The sequence below is a fragment of the Nuphar pumila genome, chromosome 15, assembly GCF_984573655.1.
Source record: "Nuphar pumila chromosome 15, dmNupPumi1.hap1.1, whole genome shotgun sequence".
NCBI classification, from domain to species: Eukaryota; Viridiplantae; Streptophyta; class Magnoliopsida; order Nymphaeales; family Nymphaeaceae; genus Nuphar; species Nuphar pumila.
The window spans coordinates 2,089,042-2,099,870 of record NC_143263.1 but is presented as its reverse complement, the minus strand read 5'-3'; positions in this window follow the sequence as shown (position 1 = coordinate 2,099,870).

Here is a 10,829-nt window from a genome sequence, read left to right as displayed (position 1 = left end):
ATCTACACCTAGATCATGTGTTTTCGATTGAAAAAATGATATTTGGAGCCTCAAAAATTTAACGATGATTTTTGTCACCCTTATTGACCTTTGGCATTGACTTTTGTTGCCTCTAGTGCTCATTTTTTATGTTGACCGTCTATCAAACTCACAATGAATGGCCAGCATGTTCAAGTACATGTCAAGTACCTAATGCTCAAGCACCTACGAATAATTATAAATATATATAGTAAAATGAAAACCTGCCCAATGAAAAACCCTCCTGAACCTCTCAATGAATGTTTAATTGAATTTTTGTTTTTGTTTTTTAATTTTGACCATACATATGTGACCTATATGCTTGTTTTTTAGGAAACAGTTCTTAGAATATTTCATTCTGATGCATAAATAGGTTTTCATAAGTTTCAAAATCAACATAGATCACTTTTTATAAATTTTCAAGTCTCCAAATACTACCATTTTTCTATGTAAATTTCAAGATCCAAGTGTTGATTTATAGTAAATCAATCAACACACCTGTATAGTCAGAATTTTGAAAAAAACAACAAAAAAATCCCATTTGAGAAGTTTGAGAGTATATATATATATATATATATAACTTTAAAAAAACATTGCAGTGTTTCTTTCTCGATCTAAAAATGTAATATGTAATTTACAATTGCTTTGTGTATGTATTTTTCATCAAATTAATTTAACAAAGGAAGTCGACAATCCTTGTTGCATTCTAATACTGATAATTTTTGCATTTGTGAAACCATCACGTGTACACATGAAATTGATACCCACCCATGATTTTATAATGAGGATGTAAACCGCTTAGATTCAGATGGGAAGTAACCAATACCATATTCGACTAATCAAATGTTGGCAAAACAGATTGAGATTAGAATAGTGAAATCTCATACCAAGTTCAAATATATGATGGATTCGGTAGCAAAAAAACAAAAACATTTCAGCATACGATTATAATCAAATATTGGTTTGGCTTACTAAATGCAATTAAACAGAATCAAATTTGATCAGATATCAGATAAAATCTGATTCATTGACATCCTTATTTCTACACGGCACCATTGATCTCTCATATGTCTCCTCAGAATATCAGTTCACTCACTTCTTTACCAAACCTCTTGTCACTCTCCGGTTTCATTTTCTTTTAGACAAACTTTCAGTTGTCTAACCGTAAGTCTGAGAGGAAGTGTTAAAATTGTAATCTTATAATTAATCTCATATGTGAGATAACTATATTATATGTAATCTTATTCTTTAGTTTAGCTTCTTAGATTAGTTAGAATTAAGCTAGTTAGAATAACTTTTATTTTTTGTTTTTAGGACATTTAAATAGGCTTATGCCTTTATTGACTTTTCAATCAATAAAGCATAAAGCATCTATTGGTATTTATTGGGAGACGTTTAGAGTCATTGGAAGCCCAACGACTCTCCTTCTCTTAGCTCTTTTCAACCCTATAAATATGGGCTTTTACTTTTGTATTTGTAGGACTTTTGTGTGTGGGTTTATCCCACTTTAATGAGATATATTTTTTCTCTCTACGTGTGTGCACTCTTTTGAATATTTCGGTTCTTGCGAGTGTGTTGAATGAACCTTTGTGTTCATTGAGAAAGATCTTTTGTGTGCTTCTTTTGAAGTTTCGTTTGAGGTTTTATTTTCTTTCATGGTATCAGAGCTACAGTTGTGATCAAGCTACTTATCTTGGTGCATTGGGAAGTATGCCACTCAAGTTTTAGAGAAGAGGTGCTCTTCTTCAAGTATATATAACAGAGGTGATCAACAAGCTTGGAGGTGTGTTTGTATCTACTATTCGTGGTAGGGTACATCTCTCTTCTCTACGCTCATTAAGTCTTCTTTTTCTTTTTCTTTTTCTTATTAAGACTTATAAAATTGATGATAATGATAACGCCACCATTAAACACATTAAGCTTAATGATTCAAACTATGTCACATGGGCTTCAATTATGAAGTACCTTATATGAGAAAAGGGGTTATGGGAATTAGTAGACGGGACCGATATGGAACCTACACTAATCCTCACCAAGGATGAAGGCGAAAAAGAAATACCCCTCACGAAAGTAGAAAGGATCAAGGTCATTTCCACTTATGAAAAAAAATGAAAGGAATGGTGATGGTCATGCCAAAATTATATCTTGACTTACTACAAGTGTTGACATAAAAAAATACTCGAGTCTTTTTAAATTTAAGCATATTAATGATGCGTGAGATTACCTTAAGAGAATATATTCTCTTAAAGATATTGAACATATGTGCAATCTACAAACTAAAATTCGGAATATGGTTCAAGAAGACAAGAGCATTAGAGAATACTACAATGGCTTGTCGAAATTGTTGGAAGAATTAGCTCTTCTTAAACCAAAGTGGCATTCTCCACAAGATATTGAACTTCGCCAAAACAAAATCAATGTGTAGCATTTTTTTTCATTTTATTAGTGGATTACGATCGGAATTTGAATCCACTAAGTATATTCTTCTCCATCGTGGAAAAGTGCCATCAATAGAAGATATAATAGAGAAGTTGAGTATGAAAGAAAATAGAATAAAAAGTAAAATTTTCAAGACCAATGACGACTTAGTTCTAGCCGTCTTGAAACCTGAAAACTTTGTCAAAACTTACAAACCTCCCAACTATGGAAGAGGAAATGATGATTTTGAGAAAAAGAAAATTATTTGCTATTATTGTCGTGAACCTGAACATGTGAATCTCATTGTCCAAAATTAAAGAGACCTTATGACAAAAAGGTTGCCTCCGTCGAACCACCACAAGAATCAAGTGAAACTTCCATTGAGAGTATGTCTCTTGCACAATTGATGGAAACACTTAAACCACTACTCAAGGGAGCATCTTCATCTACGGGAGTTGATGTCTCTTTTGTGAGCACCTCCGATCCAGGTAAAACTCTATGGCTTCTTGACTGAGGTGCTTCTTTTCATATGGCTTTGAATGTTGAAATATTATCTGAATGTCATAACTCAAATGGATCTAATGCTTTTTCTGTCGATGGAACATCACTAGAAATCAAAGCAATAGAAAATTTTGAAAAACAATCTCAAAACTTAAAAGGATTTCATATTCCACAAATTAGATATATTCCCAAATTAAATCTCAATCTCTTGTTTTTTTTTTCAACTATCTGACCATGGATATAACATTTTGGTCTCCTCTCGTGGTTGTAAAATGCAGGATCAGCAGTCAGGGAAGCTGATTGGGGAAAGCCATAGAGAATGAGGCTTATACTACATGGATTTTTTTGAAATTCCTAAAAATACACATTGTTGTAATGTTCAGAAAATAAACTTCAATCTATGGCACAAGAGACTTGGTCATCCTAGCATATCCAAGATTCAGTTTTTTTCAAATATGAAAAACTTTTGTAATTCTAAAACAGTTAAATGTGAAAAATGTATTCTGGGAAAAATGAAGAAATTACCCTTTCAAGAAAGAAATTTTGTCCCCTCTCGGCCTTTTGAGTTAGTACATTCGGATGTATGGGGTCCTGCACCTGTGATGTCCGAATGGGGTTTTTTCATATTATATCATTTTTATAAATGATTTTACAAGACATACTTGGATTTATTTTCTCAAACATAAATCCAAAGAATTTTTTCAGTTTCAAATATTTTATAAATTGGTTAAGAATCAATTTAAGAATGATATCTCCATTTTTCATACTGATTCAGGAAGAGAGATTTTGTCAAAAGAATTTAATGATTACTTACATTTACATGGTATTTCACATCAAAGATCATGTATGTATACCTCAGCAAAATGGCCTAGCAAAAAGAAAATAAAAATTTTTGGGTCGAAGCCACTCTAACCGCGGTATATCTCATTAATAAAATGTCATCTTGTGTTAAGCAATATTTCACCTGTTGAAAAACTCTTCAAACAAATCTCCTCGTGTTATTTTATGTGTGTTTCTTGGTTATGCAAGCAATCAAAAGGTTATAGATGCCTTGATCTCAAAACTAGAAAGCTATATGTGTCACAAAATGTATCATTTTTAGAAAATGAAAGTTTTTTTGAAATTAAAAACTCTATAGAAATTGATGAATATTCCTTTCTACTGGACTTAGTTCCAGAGATTGATAAAGAAGATGATGATCAAGAAGATCAAAATATGATAAGTACTGAATCATCCCATCCAGAATGCATTCAATACTTCAGACGAGGTAACCTAGAGCAACCTTATGCTCTAAAAAAATATACTAAAGTACAGGATCATATAGAAACAAGAAGATCATCTAGGGTGTCAAAAGTACCTGAAAAATTTGTATCTTATGAGTCTTTTTCGCCAAAGTACCAAGCGTATATTGCCCTGTTACATTTCTACATAGAATCTTCTAATTATGATACTGCAAAAGAACATCCTGAATGGGTTGAAGTCATGTCAACAAAGTTATGTGCCTTAAAAAAGGCAAATACATGGACTATTCAAGATATTCCACAAGAAAAGAAACCTATAGGATGTCGTCGGGTATATAAAGTTAAAACCAAGAGCGATGGCACTCTTAAATATTTTAAGGTTCGGTTAGTTGCTAAAGGCTATTTCCAAGAATATGAAATAGACTATGAGGAAAATTTTGCACCGGTCGCTAGAATGATCACTATAAAAACTTTAATTGCTCTTGTCTTTATAAAGAAATGGCATATCTTTCATATGGATGTCAAAAATGTGTTCCTCAATGGTAATCTAGCTGCAGAAGTTTATATGGAATCTCTACCTGGTATTAAAATTCGTCAAGAAAAAGTTTTTCGTTTACATAAGGCCTTATATGGACTTAAACAAGCCCCAAAGGCTTGATATGACAAATTTAGTCAAGTTATGCTTCCTTTTGGCTTTCAATTTTGTCTTACTGACACAATTTTGTTTATTAAAAAATCTAATACAGTATTATTATTATTCTCTCTCATCTTATTTTCACTGGGTGCAACGCCTACCTTCTTACGTATCTCCTCGCTCCAAATCTTATCTTTTATTGTATTTTCATACATTCATCTAAGCATACGCACCTCAACTACACTCATTTTTTTACTATGATGTCTCTTGACAGCCCAATATTATGTACCATATAGTAAAGTGGGTCTAATAGTCATCCTATAAAACTTTTCCTTCAACCGCAATGGCATTCTACGATCGCACAACACTCCAGTTGCACTTTTCCATTTCATCCACCCAACATTTATCCTATGATTTACATCTCCATCAATTTCTCCATACTTTTGAATGATAGATCCCAAATATTTGAAACAATCATCCACCGGTATTTCTTGCCCACCAAGCTTCACTACACTCCCATCACTACTTCGTTGCTTACTAAACTGACATTTCTTATATTTTGTCTTACTCTTACTCAACTTAAAACCTTTTGCTTCCAATGTTTGTCTCCATAATTCTAATTTAGCATTAACCCCAGCTGTAGACTCATCAATCAAAACAATATCATCAGCAAACAACATACATCATGGCACATTTTCTTGAATTAATCTTGTAAGCTCATCCATCACTATAGCAAATAAGAAAGGGCTTAAAGCAGATCCTTGATGTAACCCAACCGTTATAGAAAAATTGGTTGTCACCCCTCCACAAGTGCAGACATTGGTTATTACTCCTTCATACATATCTTTAATTATACTAATGTACTTGAGAGAAACGCCTTTCTCCATCATTGTCCATGAGAGAATGTCCCTAGGTACTCTATCGTATGCCTTCTCCAAATCAATAAAAACCATATGCAAATCTTTTTCTCTCTTTATATATCTCTCAATAAGTTGTCTAAGAAGATATATAGCTTCCATAGTTGATCTTCCAGGCATAAAACCAAATTGATTCTCCAATATCATGACAATCTTCCTCAACCTAGACTCAAGCACCCTCTCCCAAAGTTTTATAGTATGACTCATGAGTTTTATACCACGATAGTTTGTGCAATCTTGTATATCACCCTTATTCTTATATAGAAGCACCAAAGTACTTTTCCTCCACTCATTAGGCATCTTATTTGTCCGCCAAATCTTGTTAAAAAAATTTGTTAATCATTCTAAACATTTCTCTCTCAAGCATTTTCAAGCCTCAATAAGTATACTATATGGGCCAACTGCCCCTCTTGATTTCATTTTCTTCAAAACCTCTGCAATTTATTTCTTTTGAATCTTGCGCATGAAGTCATGATTCATCTATAGATAGATGCGTTTACAAAATTAAAGAGAAATTCTATAGAGAATACCATGCCAGAGCGCCGGTGCACAAAATGGATTCGCCGATCGGAACCTTCCAACATCATTTTTGAGGCTATAAGTTTCTTAACACCCAAATTCAGTAAAGGGAGAACAAAAACAAATGTCATAGAACTTGAATAGATTAGAAACAGATACAAGAGACATACACAGTAGCTAATGGCAAAAGGCAAAAATTTTGAACAAGGAAAAAAAATCAGAGATCAAACCCAAGAACAAAAGGTCTTACCATGACAACCCCATCCTTGCACTTGATCCCGATCACTATCCTGCCGATCCAATATCGTCAAGAGAACAGAAAACCGAATGTAAGCAAACAGCACCAAGAATGTGAGGACATTATAATTAAGACTCAACGGTGAAAACAAACAATGCCAAACCGAATCGCAACTCAACGCCCTATGCACAATGATCTTAACCAAGAAAATGGACTCGGCGCTAACATTACAACGATCAACATAACCTCAAAATAATGGAGAGAAAAGAAGAAAAAGAAAACCTAAAATTACCTATCACTAGTGGCAAAAATATCACGTGCTTGTGGGAAAACAGAGTGTTTTCTACCATTTGCAGCCAAACAAGAACCCCTATAGAGAAAAGAAAAAGAGCAGAGCACAACCGCCAAATCAACGGAAAATACATCACTACCAATTTTCTGAAGTTCAGAGAGCGGCTTTGGAACTTTCCTCCCTCCCTCAAACAGTACGTCATAAACATCGCCTATATTTGAAAATACCGCGAATTTATCGTAGCTCTTATACTTATATAGTAGCAAAAGACATGAACCTTTTAAAGCTCAATTTTAAATACCTCGTTTATCATGATATTAGTGCATATCTGCATTTATATTTTATGCATTTCAATGTATGCCGATATTTTGCTGAGATTTTCCCCAAAATGAAGAATTTTGAACAAATCGTGACGTTTTAGATAACAAAGATTTTCCAGAGAAAATGACTTGTTACTTCAATAGTAGGTGGTGGCTGTCTAACACTTTTTTGGCCCACTGCTAGCTTACCGGAATTTCGAAGGATTTTATCATGTTTTCCTTAAATCTGAGAGTCCGATTCCAACATGTAGGTTTTTATAAGGTTTAAATATCGACGGTCTAAAATTGTTATAAATATTCATGGTTTACGAATTCATGTTTTTTTATTAAAAAACATGATCCAAGTATAGTTTAATAGCAAATCGGACACCATAGGAAACATCGGCAATGGCGTAGACAACGAAAACCGAGTGAGCGGCCTCAGATTTAGAATCCGCCGCAGGTCTCGGTGGCACCCCCAATTAATCAAGAGGATGGAGATGGGCTGATCATCAGATCGAAGGCTGGATCCAGCCAGTCGGTCGACCTCCGCAAAGGATGAGACAGGGTAGCAGAAATACCGAACCGAATGAGAGGTCAAAACATGGTTTACGATCTTCAGGGAACAGAGAGAATCAACATCGGAGGTTGAGGGAAAGATCAACAACGGCGAAGACGATGACAAGGACGCTGATTCGCGCAGTCTGTTGTAGAACGACACGGGATCCGATTCCCTGACCATATTTTCTTAGATGGGCAGTCTAAATTTCGATAGAAATGGTGATTTTGTGATGGGAAAACTCATTGGTGACTGAAAATAACTTTTGGGCGATCGATTATAGAGAACTACATGAACTAAATTTGAAGGAAATAAAAATTTATGTTGTCGCTAGACGAACCTACGTACCTTAAAATCTGAAGAGGGTTTTGAGGAGAAGAAGGTAATGATTTTCCGGTTCTTCCCCTGTAGAAGAACGGCGAGTAAGTAGCCCAGACCCAGAGAGAGAGAGAGAGAGAGAGAGAGAGAGAGAGAGAGAGAGGGGGGTTTTGGTTGCAGATAGAGTTAGAATTTGAAAAAAAATTGGTTTCAGGATGAAATTTTGGAATTTGACGCCCGCCAAACTCTTTTCCCGCGTGCCTCTTTTTGAAGATGTAGCAATCGAAACTGACGGTTCTAACCCTATTGCTACATTAAAATGACGCAACCGTAAATAAACGGTTTTGGGCCACCACGTGGTGATCCACGCTCACGATTGAAATGAAAGGGTGTTTTGGTCATTTTCTTACCTCTATATTGTCATTATCTATCGAAATCGTTGAACTCTGTGCCCATGTGCTTGATAACTCCTTCAGTTCTCGTATCATATGGCTATGCTCTTTGCCCAAAATGTACCCCCAACCGGTCCAGCGATATGTAAATTTTAAACAAATTTTCAAACTTATTAGAATAGTCTATTTTTAGAGGACTTTAAATTCAGATCGGATTTTATCCGATATTCGACCGAATCCGACTTAGTTTAGTCAGACCAAACCATATCCGATTATAATTGGTTTTTTGCAATGGAATCTGATGGATATCCAAATCCGATTACATGTAAAAAAAATAGATTTGATATGAGCTTTTCACTATTCAAATCTGAGTCCATTTATCCGTTTGGTTGGATCTGGTACTGACTACGTCTGATCCGAATCCGGACTGTTTACATCCCTGAGTGTTTAACTCCATTCATAGCATGAACCCACACCAAATCGAATACGCGGATCTTGGACGAATGCGAAGGCCTCTTAAGTTAAACTGCCAGGGAACTTTTGTGCTTAATTTTAATAATTCAGGAAAATTAGGCGGAGGTGGTACTTTGTATAGTGACAAATCTCACCAAAAATTACCCGAAAGTTAAAAACGGTAATTTATCATGATATTTTCAATTTCTTGCAAGTTTTTCATCAAAAACATAAACACTGTGTTTTAAACATGATGTTAATGTTTTTATCAGCTATTTATCATGGAAAACCCATGTGTTTTATTTATATTTCCTTATAATTTTTTATTTAATTTTTATTGTCATGATTTTGCCCCAAAAATGCAAGATTTAAAAAAAAAAAGTTGGATTTCTTGTGAGATTTTGGCTGCCGATATTTTGCCGTTTTTAACTTTTGTCACTATGGTACTCTGCCAAATGACTTAGAAAAAGTTTATGTGGGGGGCCTAGTTATAATTCTCATCTGGTATATTTCCAAACCCACTTTTACTTTATGGTGTTTGCAGCTCGGAGATGAACGAGCACCTCGTGGTTCAGATTGGTTCAATTCATTATGAACTTTGTTTGTGCTTGGTCTAGCTGGTGAGCTAAGCTATGAGCAGCTCATTTATCATAAATAAGTCGAGCACGAACAAATGGTGTCTGTTTGGAAACCAGGGATTTGCAAGTTCTAGAAAATACAAAAATTGGACTTCAAGAGAAATGAATTTCAAAGGAGACGTCTGTCTATTGTTTGGAAGTAGGTGAGTGTAGTTGTAAACCTCTCGGTTCCGGATCTGATTCCCAACCGACGTTCACGTTTTCCTCTCCCAAACACAGTCTAAATCCGTTTGGACCCGCCAGCCACAGCATTTAACCGTCCCCAACGCCCTTCCAGCTCCTCCCATACCCTTTTCTCAAAGGGAGCCTAAAGGGTTTTGAGTACTCACAAAAAGAAATATGGTATAACTGATTAAGAATAGATGTCTCTCTCAGAGTTGAAATCTCATTGGTTTCACAAATTTAAAATACAAGTTTCTTTTTTCACGCCAGCCAGCTCATGTTAGGCTCCTCCCGAGCTAAACTTGACCTCAGCAGGACGGAATCCAGATTCAAATGGTAATGCTGGGTTGGCAAAAAGAAAAACCGAGATCAACGTTTTCACACACATCCAAAGTGCAAATGAATTGGATTAAATCCAAACCCAAATATAGATCCGACTAATGTTCATCAGCTTCATGCCACATGATTCGTCATGCATCGTTGGCTACAACCAGGACTAATATAGGAGCCCTAGCCACCCAGAGAAAGCTAGATCTAATTTATTGAGTCCACTAAGAAAAATTGCACGCATGGGTAGGTCTCAATCTAAGTCAGATGTGATTTGGCCTAATCTGATGTACGCCGATCAAAATCATTTTAAATACAGAATCCAACTCATCGTAGAGGCCTTCCACCAATTCAATTTTGGATCCCCGCTCTTTTTCTCACAGTTTGTAGAATGGGTTTCGGATCAATGCCTCAGTTGGATCTTATACCAGGTTCATGACAAGGGATGGCAGTGGAACGGGGGAAAACAGGGTCCCGCCCCGTCTCACCTCGTTTGAACCACGGATGGAGGACATGAAACGGAAATGAAGGTTAAAATCAAAACCTGTGCGAAAATGGAGGCAGGATCCTCGATCCCGTTAGTAAAATAACTAAAATACCTCTAAAGATGGCAGTGGACCGGGGAGAATGGTAGTGTGGATGGAGGTTAAAATCAAAACCCGTGTGGAGACGAAGGCAGGGATGGAGGGCAAAATTTTGAGATGGGGCGGGGGTGGAGACCTTGTCCCCCACCTCCACCCCGGTCCACTGCCATCCTTTATTCATGTTTAAGATACCTTTACCAGATCCAACTTGCACTGAGATTCAAATTCGACAGAGACTCTCTCTCTCTCTCTCTCTCTCTCTAGAAAGCAATTACAGCGTTGACCTAGTGACCCCCTTTCTCTCAAAATTGGGGAACCA